Source organism: Haliaeetus albicilla, chromosome 3 (assembly GCF_947461875.1).
Source record: "Haliaeetus albicilla chromosome 3, bHalAlb1.1, whole genome shotgun sequence".
In the NCBI taxonomy this organism is placed as follows: domain Eukaryota; kingdom Metazoa; phylum Chordata; class Aves; order Accipitriformes; family Accipitridae; genus Haliaeetus; species Haliaeetus albicilla.
In genome coordinates this window covers 77,517,472-77,532,130 of record NC_091485.1, presented here as the reverse complement: position 1 = coordinate 77,532,130, position 14,659 = coordinate 77,517,472, and the positions used below count along the sequence as shown (strand labels likewise).

General features: G+C 43.1%; 2 long non-coding RNA genes across 3 annotated transcripts; one reads left to right on the top strand and one right to left on the bottom strand.

Annotated features, from left to right (window-relative positions):
- Positions 1 to 497: 497 nt before the first annotated feature.
- On the bottom strand, positions 498 to 9,268 carry LOC138684880 (uncharacterized). 2 transcript variants are annotated; one of them, XR_011324161.1, is made up of 3 exons: positions 8,911 to 9,268; positions 8,149 to 8,588; positions 498 to 1,034 (listed from the first exon to the last, which is right to left on the bottom strand). It is a non-coding gene; the product is annotated as an uncharacterized lncRNA (long non-coding RNA). The 2 variants fall into 2 exon arrangements; XR_011324160.1 differs by lacking the exon at positions 498 to 1,034 and having other exon boundaries at positions 6,025 to 8,588; positions 8,911 to 9,253.
- Positions 9,269 to 9,297: 29 nt separating this feature from the next.
- On the top strand, positions 9,298 to 12,082 carry LOC138684881 (uncharacterized). Its single transcript, XR_011324162.1, has 2 exons — positions 9,298 to 10,150; positions 11,524 to 12,082. It is a non-coding gene; the product is annotated as an uncharacterized lncRNA (long non-coding RNA).
- Positions 12,083 to 14,659: the final 2,577 nt, after the last annotated feature.

The window sequence follows — 14,659 nt, the reverse complement described above, 5'->3', positions numbered from 1 at the left end:
TCATAACTGGCACTACAGTTTTAATGCAGCATCTTTTAAGAAGGATGTATGTCAGACTCACAGACAGCACAGCCTAGGATATACTTCCTGAGTTACCCAGTTCTCTGCTGCCAATGCTGAAAAAGCAGTTTTAGCACCCTTGTCTTAAAGAAATTTCAAGGTCCTTTCATATTCAACTCGTAAGTCTGAAGAGCTACATTCACCTCTTAATTTGTCAGAATTTCTCCCTTTTGTAAGTGAGCAGCTTAGATACAAGCCTGTTTTTATTCATCCTTCCATTTAATTTAAACTGAATCAACATTCAAATGGAGGTTGGTTTTGGTTTTTTTTTTATGGTCAGAGTTACAATAAAATCTCTCTTAGCAAAACAAAATTTTAAAGTATATCCCTTTCTACTGGTTCTAGGATTATTCTGTGAGGAAGTTGTTAGCACCTGTGTGACTGCTTAGACCCAGCCATTGTTACTACCATCTGTTTTCCAATCTGTGTCTGGGAAGTTAAGGATTTTCATAATTTTCAGTAGCATCATTCCTCTTTTAATACCTCCTGATAATGTACATATGGGTATAAACCTTTTTGATGCTCTTTGCAAACTCCTGGTAGGCTCTCAAATTTACGTGCACCTGAAGAGATCACTTTATCCATTATTTGGGTTATTTACATTATGTGCTTGCACATATAATTGCTGCCCTATGATCTTTACCTTCATTTCCATCTTCCTATGCGGAAAATATCTTTTAAAGTCGTGCTCCAGTTACGATTATTATATTTTTATTGTCATCTTACAGTGCAGAGTTTTATGCTTAAAGCTTGGTCTGTGACTATTGTTTGTGCTTCTTAGGTCTCCTAGATGACTGAACAGATAATTCCACACTTGAGTTTGGGATACTCATGTCCAAATCTGGCTTTAGGGTACTTGAAAGCAGACTGGAAGGCTTCAGGCGTGCAACACAGCTTCTGCATAGATTTATTTTGTTTTATTCAGCCACTGTGTCTTCAATTTCTTCTTCTGTGTATTGATCTCCAGCAGGATGCTAAAAAATGGAGATGCATAGACAGTAGGGAGGGAAGAAACTACCTGAAGGCTAACACATTCACAGTTGAGGCAGATCTATCAGGTAATGACTCATCAGTTTCTTGGCTTCGCTTCCTGTGGACAGGGCATTTTTGCTCTCTAATAGAATGTAGAATTTTATTTGATTATTTAAATATTTGAGATAATGTATCTTTTCTGTTATCAGGAAACTGCAGAGGATCTCTTTTGAGGCCTAAAATAAAGTGATGAGATTGCTGGTAGTGTCTTGCTTATGATATGGATGTTTAAGGCAGAATTTACCAGGCTGAACATTGGTGACTGCTACGTAGGTGTCTACATCAGGGCCAATCATCCCATTCTCATTTGATAGTGTTTGGAGGGCTTGTCAATATGTCTGTGAATCCAATCCTGACCTTCAAAACCAGAAAGATGAACTGCAGCTAAACCCCACTGGGTACAGAGGGAGCCAAACCATCTATCTTGGATATAGACAGCTAAATTTAGATCAGGTAAATAGCACTCCTAGTCTGAAGATGAGATTCAGAATGAGTTGAACCAAACATGATTGTAAGGAAAGCAAGTTTCAATATGAGTTTGGGGCTTTTCCATGTATGATATTGGAAATATGAATTCTTGAAATCCCCCCGAAAGTCAAATCTAGATTGTTTCACAAAAATTTTCTACAAGGTTTCAGCGTGTGTCTTTACAAACCTTTTATTCCTTAAATAATAATGATTTGTAATAGAGCCTAAAATTATCTGTAAAGGAACTTAAAAATCCATGTGAACTTTGGCTCTAGATTCTATCAGCAAGCAAGGTCCTACTTGAATTACTCTTCTTGGATATTTGTTACTTGAGGAAAATCCCAGTATAATGGCATTTGCCTTCCCAGAGTTTATGGTCAAAACAAACTCTTCTGTTTCAGCCTTCTATGTCATACCATACGTAGAATTTAATCTAGTTAATTTTGCATTGAGTCTGATAACCTATATTTGACTAATGTATTTCTCAGTAATGTAACTAAAATAAACATATCACCTTTCAATCTTCTCTTTAATTTATTAAATCTCTTGTTTTATGTTTCCCCCTATCCTTTAAACTGTATTTGTGGACCTTTTGTGTTCCAGCTTTTCAAAACTAACTTAAAAATCTGATTAGCAAACTCAACACTTACTTTTACTTTTAGGTTCACTGTTGCTGTATACATCACCAAAATTATAGTGCTATTCCAAGGTCTATAAACTTTATTTGAGTAGGTTTGACATCTCCTGAGCCAGTTTCCATTGCACTCTTGAGTGAAAATTATCTGGAATGGCTGATTTCAAGAAGGGTATTCCTGATGGTCTAAAAAGGCCTTCATCATCACACTATAATATGATGGTATTACCTACATCTTTCCAATTGGTAATTATTAATAACGTTTTGCTGCTTTTTTATTCTGAAGGTTGGTTGTGTTTATTTTTCTATATTATTTCCAAGATAATACGGGTTATTTTTAAAGAATCCTCAGCCATTGCATTCACTTGTAAATTTTGTTTGCTTTTTTTACTAATTATAATGTACATATGCATTGTTATACTGGATTAGTTTAGTAATGCATCTAGGTAATTACTATTTGTAACTAATGTCTTCACCAGGGCTCTTTTATGCTAACTGCCTTCAAACAAAGAGCCAGTAGTAAAGAGACATTTGCTGTCCCAGATTGCTTATAATCTGGGTTAATGACATGATGCGACAGGGATAAAACAAAGAGTATGAAATGAGTGAACCTAATTTCAGATTGTAGCAGTTGCTACAGCTGTTAGACTTGAGCACTCTAAGAGTAAGCAGCAAATGACACTAACAGTGAACACCTTGAAAAGGTGGGCAGGCCACTGCATTCTGCTCACACCAGTCCAAGAGAGCTTGCTACTCCATCCTAGAGAATTTTTTCTGGATCTGTATTGCAACTTGGTGATACATTGGGCTGAACCCAACACATAGCACCAGCATGTGTGTGATCAGTAGTGGTATATTGGGTTTACGTGGCAAGGTTTTGGTAGCTGGGGGGCTGCAGGGTTGGCTTCTGTGGGAAGACACCAGACGCTGGCACCATGTCAAATGGAGCCAGTTCCAGATAGCTCCAAGACAGACCCACTGCTAGCCAAAGCTGAGCGCATCAGTGACATTGGTAGCACCTCTGTAATAACAAATTTAAGAAGGGGTAAAAACTGCTGTGCAACAGCTGGGAGGGCTTTGCTGCACTGCTCTTTTAAGGAAGCAACACAGCACACGAGGTTGTTGATCGAGCACATGCTAGAGTATTTCTGTGAACTCCATTGTTGGCAATAGCCTGAACAGAAGTACTGTTAGGGATCCCAGCAGCATTTAGGAGGGTATTGCACAAATTTGTGTTTTGAAGTGTCACAAAATTGACACTTGGATCTTAAAAGTTTGTGCTCATTTGGCAAAGTGACTCTTTTTTCCTTTTTGCTTAGGGACATTCAGGCTTCTAATCTGCAAAGGAATAAGTATGCATAGTAAATTGCACACACATTCACCTCCATGAGTTAAATAACAGCAGCAGTGGTAGATGCATAAACAAAACCGATGCTGTAGCATTAAGTAATTTTGGTGAAGTTACACTGAGTTACTTCTGTTGTAAAATAAATGTATATAAAAAGACTCCACTATCTTATGCAAATGAGCCATACAATTAAAGAGTCCATGAAGCCACAAAACTTCCATTGCTGGTTATCACTGCAGTACATATAGGCTTACCAGAGATGGGGAGGATACTGAAAACAAAGAAGAATTTGAATAGCTGAGATGACAACATTATGCATAAGCTGTAAGTCAATGCAGGAAACCCAGACCAGAGTAATTAGTTGAGAGAGAGAAAGAATTCATCCAGAATTTGAGGAAGCTGCTTGAAATATCATTATTCCATCAAAAATACTACTGGCTTTCCTTGGGTGGTCCACAATAATAAAGATGCTCTGTATTGTTATATACTAGATTGCATCTTGTATTTCATTGGAATTTTTTTGTTTCTAACAAACACCTGCACCTATACATCTGCCACTTCACCTTAAACCTTGTTAAAGTAAAATTTTTGTTTTAAACTTTTTAAAATTTGGAATTGTTTCCTGATCCAGTTCACATAATGGTTCCACAAACTAGTGCATTGGCACAACTGGCAGGAAAGGGAAGAAACTTATTATAACATGGGAATGCATGTCCAAGGGTGTCTTGTCCTCAGTCCAATTCTAGATTTTTGTTAGCATAACACGTAGATGAACCTGGCTGTCACGGAGGAGTGATTTAGATCGCTTGAAGAGTCACCATCAAAGGTATTAGCAAAAGTGATTTTAATATGATGTTGTAAAAGTGCGACTAACAAGGTTCTTTGGCAAGGTTCACTCTATTACTTAGTACATGGAAGAAACCTACGAAGGAAAATCAAATTAGAATTGAGCTAGAATGATTTACACAGAGACTGGAGACACAAAAGGGTAAGGGAGACCCACCCATTGAGTCATGAGGTTCAGAGTGGACCACGTTGCTTTCTAAACTCCTGATGGAGCTTAGGTGCAGCTAGGTCCAAACTTAGTCTCAGACTTGGTCAACGGTTTATGCTTAATGGAAGAGATAAAAAGGGTAAGGAAAACCTCCCATTGAGTGACGAGGTTCAGAATGGACCCCCTTGCTTTCTAAACTCCTTCTCAGAGAGGAGTCTAAGTGCAGCTGGATCCAGACTTAGTCCCAGACTTGGTCCATGGTTTCTCTCTAATGGAATTAGCTACATGGATTTCATTAGTATTGATTCAGCAGGCTATCAGTCACTTACCAAGGATCTATTGTGAATAAGGGGTCTCTCCGCCTTGGGTAAGGAAGGATCTTTTAGTCTCTGGTAAGGAATCTCAAACCTTGAGAGGCATCCCTGCATGCAGTCCAGTTGCAATTCAGGGAGAACTCAAACTGACCTCTTGCAACAATCCGTTGTTGGTAAAAGTCTCTCTACCTTGAGGAGCAACCTTGAGAGGCATCCCAGCTCAAGGAGGGATCACCACCATGCACAATGCTAGGCAGTGTGTAAAAGATATCGACACCTGCCTCTAGGGTATTACTGTTCATCTTTCTCCTTTGGAAATCACAATGGACTGGAAGAAAATGACAGCCTGTGCTTGGAAGGACTACAGCCTCTTAACTGATCAAGGTGAAATCTGTGGCCAGGAAGCCAGTTGTTCAGAACCATTCTCATCAGTGATTTATTCTGGCTGGATTGCATCATGAAAATCTGGCCTGAAAGGAGCTTGTCTTGTACCATGTCCTCACTCCCTTAGTATGCCTCTCAAGCTTCAGGAACATAGCAGTTCTGTTTTCATTTTGACCACTGCCTGTCCTGACCGAAAACTGTTGTTAGCAAGTTAGGAGGGAAGTAGAAACTGGAAAGGCATTAGTTTTATTCATAGCACTGTTGTCATTAACTTATCAATCATTTCACTTCTCTTTTTCTTTGTAATTGAATGGTCTTTGTTCTTGTTTGAAGGGACCATCTGTGCCATTGCTCAGAGCAGCTGAGAGGTTAGTGTTTGTTCTTTAGAAAAGACAGTTGCCACTGGTCTTCTACAGCAATATGCTGGCTAGTAGGATGTTTCTAGCTGTGGGGAATTAACAGTTTTCCTAGAGGAGAAACTGGAGAGAAGGAAAGTGTGGAGATTGTCAGTGTTTTAGAGGGTAGGATGGAATAGGCCCTACAGTTTTCTTATTTTGGACTAGCCGAGAAGATAAGTCTTTGTTTTCCAAAATACTGGCTAAAGGTGACCTGCAGAAGGGACTTGTGTTTTGCCCTGAACAAAGTGCATTCATTAGTTTGTATTTCTAGATGGTGTGCGATCCCTGTCATGGTTTAACCCCAGCCAGCAAGCAAGCACCACGCAGCCACTTGCTCACCGCCCCCCCCAGTGGGATGGGGAAAGAATTGAAAAAAAGGAAAACTCGTGGGCTGAGAAAAAGGCAGTTTAATAGGAAAGAAAGGAAGAAAATAATCATAATAATAGTAATAAAATGATAATAATAAAAGAAGAATTGGAATATACAAAACACGTGACACACAGTGCAACTGCTCACCGCTCGATGACTGATGCTCAGTTAGTCCCCGAGCAGCAATCTGCCCCCACGAGCCCCACTCCCCCAGTTTATATACTGGGCATGACATCACATGGTACGGAATACCCCTTTGGCCAGTTTGGGTCAGCTGGCCTGGCTGTGTCCCCTCCCAACTTCTTGTGCCTCTCCAGCCTTCTTGCTGGCTGGGCATGAGAAGCTGAAAAATCCTTGACTTCCTTAGTATAAACATTACATAGCAACAACTAAAAACATCAACCTTATTCTCATACTAAATCCAAAACATAACACTATACCAGCTACTAGAAAGAAGATTAACTCTATCCCAGCCAAAACTAGGACAGTCCTGCTCTACATGTTGCATCATGCTTGGCTGCCTTCATTCCTATCTTTTTCATTTCCCTAAAACTACTTAACCATGTCCATATCTGAGTTAGAATCTGAACCTTACAAATCTCATCATTTTATAAATGGAGGGCAGTGACAATGGGATAATTCTCAGATGGGAGGGACATTTTCATGCAATATCCAGAGGAGAAACACTGGAAGAGAGAGGACTAAACATGAACGTCCAGTGTAACCATCAGGGTCCTGAGTGTACAGGTAGGCCTTAATGGCCCCCACCAGTCTCTCCGATGGCCTTTACCCATACCTTCTGCCCATGGGCTCAGGATCTCCCTTCCAGCTTGAACCTGGACCGTCTCTTCTGCTTCAGCTACATCATAGGAGTGTCCAGCCCAGCAACAGCCATGCCTGTGCCTGAGTATGGCCTCCACAGATCTGGGCCCCAACCCATGGCTGACTACCCAGCTTGATCTCACACTTCCCTTGTTGTTATGGACCTGCCCAGGTATCAGCTGTGTCTGACCCTGGTCACCATCACTGGACCTGACCCTGACCAGTGGATTGACTTCCCAGTTTGCCCTCAGACCTACCCTGTCACCGCAAGCTTGTCTGGTGGTCTGGACTCTCAACTGACCCCGTCTGCCATCATCACTGGGCCTGCCCTGCTCCAGTTGCCCGGTCATTGTGGAACGGAGCCCTGGCTGGTGACACCCCAATCCCGGCTGGTCAGACCGTACAATCACACTTGGCCCCTTGGCTGTCCGTCCATGAAAGAGCAGTGGGCCCTCTGTGATCACCGACAGTATAGAAGGAACAGATACAATATCTGCCTCAAAGACACTATAAACAGAGACAAGCCAAGGTGACCTGAGACCTGGAGAACAGTAACTCATCTTGTTCTTTGAGTTGCTTATGTTAGCGTTGCAGATCCCCTGGACTCTGTTATAATGGAACAGAAGGTGGTGAATGCTCCTTTTGACTTGACATCTGTGACTAATCATGCCTGCCACTTCGGTTTTGATCTGTTCCGGACACCTTATTTGTATATATTAGAGCCTCTGGATGAAGTGCAGCTTTGCTTTCTCCCTTCTATCTATCTAGTCTGAAGCTGTTTAACAAGATCTTCCTGTTTTTATTCCAACTCAGTATCAAGAAGTGACAGGTACTAACTGGCACTCAGCATTGAAATTATTTATCCTGCAGTGAACGCATGCTCCATGTATCACTGAAGAATTCCTAAGTCTCCAAGTCTTTGATTTCTCAACCTTGCTTTGCTGACAGATATTGAAGAAGTCTCTTCAGAATCTTGCCTGTTTCATTCCCCACCCAGTTCTTCATAGTAATTTTTTATTGTAAAGAACTTTTTTCCCCCTCAAGTGTGACTGTGCAGAAGCCCAAAATTATTATAACGAGCAGGACCGACATCTGAATGGAATTATGGGAGTGGGAACATGAATGTAGTCTTGTATAGTTTCATTATTATGCTTATAAATTGTTTGGGTTTTTTTTTTAATGAGAACTGCCTTAAATTAATGGGCTAGATGGGGAATAAAAGCAGAAAAATCACTATTGTCAGTATCTTTTGTATAGCAGCACTTTTTGGGTACCAGCATGGGTGTTTTTTTATTGTGGTGTTTGGGTTTTTTTTTTTCCCTTACCGGAGTGTTCAGCTACTACTGCCATCCTTTCCTTCTGGGGAAAAATGCAGGAGGTGACCTAAGGAATGAAGGTTCCTATGATCAGATAACTTGGCCTTAACCCGTGACTAGACTGGTAAATCCCAAGTGCAGACAAGGAGGCATTCAAGTTCAGTGTGGCTGAACATCCAGTATGATCTGATTAAGAGAAAACACATATCTGCTTGCTGCTTGACCTGGCCAGTTAAAAGTCTCTCTCCCCACATGAAAAAGGCAGGAGGAACAGATCTCTGCTGCCCAGAGCTCATCACTCCATTTGGCAGAGTCTCTATCTTCATTTACAAAAATTGCATTTTAGTTTCTAATCTAGACTTTATTTATACAAACCAATATTGTAGCATGTAGAGAAGATGAACAGATTTTAAAGGCAGGAGATGTACTGAGTGTCTCTTCTGTCCTCCCTGAAAAGATAAGAGAAACAGCATCACTTAGCAGTGGATGCCCATTTTAAAAGAATGTTGGTTTAAAGTAATTAAATAACTGAGAAGTCAGCAAAACCGCAGGTAAATAGTTTCTGTAGTTCAAGAACTGCACCTTTTTCTTGTCTGAAATTGTCCAGTTTCCAACTGTGTATCTCATCGGGTCTGTTGCAGACCTGTTCCTAGGAGTCTCGGTGCGTACCAACACTCGGTTCTCCACCCCGCGAGCTTATTAACTCAAGCTCCCTTTTTTCCTGTGAACACTCCCCCCAGATTTTCCAGTAAGCTTCGAGGAATACTGTACCTTTATTGCAGATGTGCCTTTGTCCTTCACAGAGACGTAACCTGCACTGAGGCTGACTGAAACGCTTTTGTTCCGACACGCCGACGCTACCGGGACTCGGCGGCTGAGCACGAACGTGCCGCGCTCGCAGCCCTTCCTCCCCCCTCGGTTCTGCTCCCTTCGGAACTGCCAGCACCAAGTCCAACGTCACTGAAAGCAAACGCTGCCCCTGCGCGGCAAGGACCCCCGGCCCCGCGGGCGGGGTGGGCAGGGGAGCGGAGGGGAGCGGAGCGCAGCCGGAGCCCGCCGGCTCCCGGGGACCCCGGCCGAGGACGCGGGGACGCGGCGGGCGGGGCGGCCCTGTCGTGTCACCTGACGGCGTCACCTGACGGCGTCGCGCCGCAGCCGGTAGCCGTTACCCGTTCCCCGTAAGCGCGGCGGGCGCCTCTGGGCTGTGGTTGCGTAGCGGGGCGGCTCCGACCCGACCCGATCCTCGCCGCTGGGGCCGGTCACGGTCCGGCTCCGGCGTCTCCTGCCCGCTCTCGAGTCCGCGGCCCGCGTGTCCTAGCCTGGCTGTGGCGGCCGGGAGCGGGTTCGTGGTGCGGAGCCGATGACCCGCGACGCAACGGCGGTGCCCGGCCGGGCGGGGGACATGAAGCCGCCCTGTGCCCCTGCCCGCCCTCCCTCCCCGTTCGGCGTTAGCGGTGAGAGGTCGGATGCTGCGTGCGGGCAGCTTGAGCCTCCATGCGAAGACTTGATGGCGTCAGCGTACGAATAGCTTCGTGCCCTTCTGCAGCCAAGGACTCTGGGATCTTTTGAAAAAGCTGAATCAGCAGTACGGTACTCGCTGTATCAGAGGGCAGTCAGTTCACAGAATCATAGAACATGTCGAGTTGGAAGGGATCCATTCAGGATCATCAGGTCCAACTCCCTGCTCCTCACAGGACTACCTAAAACTAATCCATATGACTAAGAGCATCATCCGGACACTCCTTGAACTCTGGCAGGCTTGGTGCAGTGACCACTTCCCTGGGGAGTCTGTTCAGTGGCCGACCACCCTCTCAGTGAAGAACCTTTACCTGGTGTCCGATTTGAACTTTCCCTGACGTGGCTTCATGCCATTCCCTCGTGTCCTATCGCTGGTCGCCAGGGAGAGGAGATCAGCACCTCCCCCTCCGCTGCCCCCCTTGAGGGAGGTGTAGACTGCGATGAGGTCCCCCCTCAACCGTCTCAAAAATGAGCCAAGTGACAGCTGCCCCTGGTAAGTCTTGCCCTCGAGGCCTTTCATCATCTTGGTCGCCCTCCTCTGGACACAGTCCAGTAGTTTGATGTCCTTCTTATATTGAGGTGCCCAAAACTGCACACAGTGCTCGAGGTGGGGCCACACCAGTGCAGTCTAGAGTGGGACAAGCACCTCCCTTGACCAGCTAGCGATGCTGTGCTTGATGCACCCCAGGACACGGCCCTTCTCGCTGTCAGGGCACACGGTTGACTCACAGTCACCTTGCCATCAACCCACATCCTCAGATCTCTTTCCACGGGGCTGCTCTCCAGCCTCTTGTCCCCCAATTTCTATGCATAACCAGGATTACCCAGTCCCAGGTGCATAATCCGGCACTTGCTCTTGTTAAATTCCATATGGCTGGTGATTGCCTAGCTCTCTAGTCTATCCAGATATCTCCATAAGGCTTCTTTACCCTTGAGGAAGTCCACAGCTCCTCCTAATTTAGTTATCGTTGGCAAACCTTTAATGTACATTTGATTCCTCCATCCAAATCATAAAGACATTAAAGAGCACTGGCCCTAAAATTGAGCCCTGGGGAACCGCACTGGTGACTGGCTGCCAGCCTGATGTAACCCCATTTACTGTAACTCTTTGAGACCAACCCATCAGCCAATTGCTCACCCAACATATTACGGACTTATCTAGCTGTATGTGGGACATGTTGTCCAGAAGGATGCTGTGAGAACCAATATAAAAAGCTTTGCTAAAATTCAAAAAAACCCACATTTACTGGCTTCCCTTGGTCAACTAGATGGGTGACCTTGTCATGAAAGGAAATTAAGTTAGTTAAACAGGACATTCCCCTCATGAACCCATGTTGGCTATGACTGCATTGCCTCTCCAGTGTTTTTCAACAAATCCCAGAATAACCACCTCCATAATTTTACCAGGCACTGAAGTGAGACTCACAGGCTTGTAATTACCGGGGTCTTCCTTCTTACCCTTTGTGAAAATTGGGACAATTTTCTCTCCAGACTCCCAAGACTGTTGAAAAATAATGGAGCGGGGTCCCACGATAACATCAGCCTGCTCTTTCAGTACCCTGGGAGGAATCCCATTGGGCCCCATAGACGTGCATGTGCAGCTGGAGCAGCAAGTCGCAAACAAGTTCAGGGTCGGCTGGGAGTTTATTGTTCCTCCAGTCACTGTCTTCCAACACGAGGCTCTGGGGGTCCCAGGGCCCATCATCAGTGTTGAAGACGGAGGCGAAGAAGCCATTGAACATCTCTGCTTTGTCTACATCCCTATTTGTGAGGTGACTGACCTCATCAAGTAACAGACCAATGTTACCTCTGATCCTCCTTTTGCTGTTAATGTATTTTAAAAACCCTTTTTCTTGTCCTTTACAGTACTTGCCACCTTGAATTCTAGTCGAGCTTTGGCCGCACAGATTTTCTCCCTGCACTGGCGAACAGCATCTCTGTAGTCCGCCCGTGTCATCCATCCTTGCTTCCAATGTTTATACGCTTTCCTTTTCTGCCTGAGTTCTGGAAGAAGATCCCTGCTCAGCCAGGCCGGCCTTCTGCCCCACTTGCTTGACTTCCAACACTTTGGAATTGCCTGTTCCTGCGCTCTTAAGTTAAACCTCTTAGTGTGTGCCCCTATGCAGATTAGTACCTGATTTTAAGTTCTGAATTCAAGTTGTGACATTTTACCTATTGCTTCCTTCCTTTTTGTGATGTTCCTTTAAATTTGTCTCTAATTTTTGTTCTCAGTCTTACCTCTGGATAATGTAGTCTTTCTTGAAGTGCTCGTTTAAGGCCTTATTGAGAAGTGTACATGAATACAGTTACTGTCCTCACTGTGACTGCACACATTTGCAGAGCTGTGCCATTGGACCAGGAAGTCTTTAAGGAAGGTGTTACACGTGGCTTACAAGGAAAAGAGTAATAAAGCTGTTGACCTGTATTTACTTTCAGGAAAATGAATGTCAGGAAAGCATCAGAAAAGCTGCTACTCATAAAGCTGAAAACTAGCTTTAATAATGAAAAAAAAAAAAAAAATCTGGAAAATAAAACCAACCCAGCTGAAAAATCACTAAAATAGATGGTGCTGAGGTGGGATAGCTGGAAGATGTATTGGTAGAGAATGTTTTTCAATTACTTGCTCCTACATGTAGGCCTGCTTTGGGAGTAAGTTGGAGAACAGATTTTCTTTCTTCAGGAATGGTGCTACAGCAGATAAGGTCAGTAGCCAGTCATTTTAGCTTTGGCAGTATGCACCAGTTGTTGTTTGTTTTGGTTTTTTTTCCTAAAGAGAAAGAATATGTATGTGCAAGTGGTGCAATTTTGTAGCTGTCTTGGAGATTTGTGTTCTGAATGCCAATGTTGTTTATCACCAGGAACAATGAAAAACGTTTGTGAAAACAGTTTTAAAATTCATTGGAACAAATGTCACAAGGGTATTGGTGCTGACAAGTAACAGCAGAAGCTAAAAAGAATTAGTAATTTGTGCTTATCAGGGAAAAGAGAACTAAGATGTACTGAGCATCATGGAAGTACTGAATCCTTTTGTACTATTCAGTGAGGTAATTGCAAAGAAAGTACTTGAAAACATTAATGTGTGTATTAGTAAGACATACAAAACAGACTTTTCAGCCTTCCTGTGAAAAAACAGGAATTGTCAATGATTCCATAGGCAAAAGGATTGTCAGTGGATTTAGTAGGGCAATATTAGCAGCATAGCTGAGTACTTCATAATAGAATAGAATTCTCCCAGAACATCTTACTAAAAAAAGGGGATTTTTTCCATGTCTTTTAGAAAACTTGCTAATGAAAAGAAATGATTTGTCTGAAGTTTTGCCCAGTAAATCTGTAATGGAGCAGAAACCTGAACACAAGATTCCTTAGTTATAGGCCCTTACTTTAACTATTCCTCCATCTCCAAGAAGGTTGAAGTAAAAGCACTCCAAATGACTCTATTCCATTCTTAAAGTGCTATGAATAAAGGGAAGCAAACCCCAAACTACTAGAGATGATTAGCTGTGTGGCTGGTGTAAAATGGCAGGCTCTGTTTTAATGTAGTATTAGGCTGCATTCCTTTGGGAGGGGAATGTGGGAACACTGTACTGCCAGAATAACAGAGCAGGTGACCTTCTCTTCTGAGCTGAAGACTGCTTAGAGAAAATAAAATGATGTTCAGTTAATATGATAAGACAATGCTAATAATGCAAATACATTGCAACTTCTTAAAAATGTATGAATGTGATTAAATATGTATGCTATCCCTTTTCACATGACTCAGCAGTCTGTACTGTGACCTCTTGTCCCCTGATCTTTCTTTCTGGCTCTATGCTCAAGGTCCCACTTACAGTGGGAAGGGGCTTTTTTTTTTTGTCTCTTTGTTCAGGTGGCGTACCAGGTAAATTAAAGCTATGGATTCTTACCTGATGTATTTAAGTTACTTAAACTGCCAGAAGTCTTTCAGACCATTTTTTCCTTGCACGATGAGATAGGTCTTGCCTTGGGTTGTTTTGCTTTTGCATTTCCATACCTCAAAGATAGGTCATATATGAACGTACACCTCTGAAGTGCTGTAGGGAAGCCATGTTCTCAGAGGCTTGGATAGTACATTTTAGTAAAATGCTCACTCTTAAACTGATCACTAGATTTGGGACTTGAAAGGAGTTTTCCTTAGAGTGGGGACCTTGGTAGCCTTTTATTTTCCTCTCTAGGCTGGAGTATGGCTTTCTCCCTAGGATTCTGTGAATGTGTTTCACCTAATTAATTCTCTTCTGTTGACAACACATGGGTCTTGTTCTCTGCTTGAGGCATCTGGTAGTGTAATATCTGGAGAACGCAAAAGCTTGCAGGTCATTTGGTCCCAAATACAGTTAACAAGGGGAAGTGAAATACGGAGTGCAAGTCCACGTTTTCACAGTTTCACAGACTTTGACTGGATTCTGTGGGAACAGAAGTATGACTTGGACTATAATGTGAGGGGCAGAACGCATCAGGCATAGAATAGAAATCCTCAAATACTTTTAGAATTCTAGGCTTTTATACATTTTCAGTTTGGAGACAGTCATGTCTCTGAAAACTGTGACATTTCTGGTTGTGTCAGCAGGCTGCTAAATTGTTACTCAGGAAAACTTCTAAAAGATGCATTGTATTTTGAATAGAAGCTCTACTTAATTTTTTTCTAGCACAGAAAATTCAGCATGTGATGGAGAATAAAAAGGGATATTATAAATTTAAATGAAAGAAGAATAGATACAGAAGCTAGTATGGAATTTTAGCAACTCTGTTCCTACTTTGGTAGTGCCCCATCAGCCAGTTTTCTGCACCACAGTTGTTTTCTTTCTATAAACCAGATCAGGTGGCCTTGTTTAGCATCCCTCCTGAAAGCAATAACAGTCAAAAAGAAAAACTGATTGTTTAACTAACTGGCAAATGAAGCATTGGGTGTCTTACAGGTAGAGGAGGAAAGGCAGGGGATGAGCCCTTCTCTCAGTTTCTGGACTTCCTTCACTTTAACTGAACTTTG